Raw genomic sequence first — 1,090 nt, 5'->3', positions numbered from 1 at the left:
GTCGCTTTTTTGCGGTTCCGAAGGGTTCGCTTAGCGGTTAGCGGTTATCCCCCAGGTGAGCCTTCATTCGTATGTAGAAAAGTTACAAAGTAATTTTGGGTACTCAAATCACTTTTTACCTTTTGCCCACGGGTTTTACTATGATATTCAAGTGTTCAAAGTAACGCACATTTTGTTTGAAATTTCGGAAGTCCGATCGTAAGGGGTCGCTTTTTTGCGGTTACCGAAGGGTTCGCTTAGCGGTTAGCGGTTTTCCCCCAGGTGAGCCTTCATTCGTATGTAGAAAAGTTACAAAGTAATTTTGGGTACTCAAATCACTTTTTACCTTTTGCCCACGGGTTTTACTTTGATATTCAAGTGTTGAAAGTAACGCACATTATGTTTGAAATTTCGGAAGTCCGATCGTAAGGGGTCGCTTTTTTGCGGTTACCGAAGGGTTCGCTTAGCGGTTAGCGGTTATCCCCCAGGTGAGCCTTCATTCGTATGTAGAAACATTGGTTTGAAAGGAATGAATTTGACCGATAAGCGGGAGTTCCTTGTATTAAAAGCAGACCGCAGGATTTATGGTCACCGGACCACCATTGAAAGGACAAGTCTGTGTCATCTGTGCCATGTGGTCCTGGATTCTCGTCACACCCGCAACAAGCCGATGTGCTAATCAGAAACGGTCTGTTGAACTGCCTTTGTTTAGAGCCGGGCCTTCCAGGCGGTCCGGACACAGCTCGGACACTGGCACATGTGGGACATATCTTATTCATCAAGCGGTCATTCTTTCTTAGCACGGCGTGGTGGGAAGACGGACAATTCTACTGCTCCCAACTTTCCGTGTACCACTTCCTTGGCAAAACATTGTTTGTTTGAATCCAGGGCGCTACGTACTCGTCCTAGCCGGAGCCGTATTCTGTTCAGCGGAGCAAGCCCGGCAAGAACCCGCACTCGTCTGTACTCGTCCTGTTCCTGTACTCGTCCTGCTCGGAGCAGTATCCCGTTCAGCGGAGCCAGCCCGGCTAGAACCCGCACTCGTCTTCATCGAAGCCGGTCAGCCTCGTAGCCATTTGACCCCCTTTTCTTTCCTGAACTTGTCTGTCAC

This window comes from Branchiostoma floridae, chromosome 5, assembly GCF_000003815.2.
Source record: "Branchiostoma floridae strain S238N-H82 chromosome 5, Bfl_VNyyK, whole genome shotgun sequence".
NCBI classification, from domain to species: domain Eukaryota; kingdom Metazoa; phylum Chordata; class Leptocardii; order Amphioxiformes; family Branchiostomatidae; genus Branchiostoma; species Branchiostoma floridae.
The sequence above is the reverse complement of the archived record's forward strand: the minus strand, read 5'-3'. Positions refer to the sequence as shown.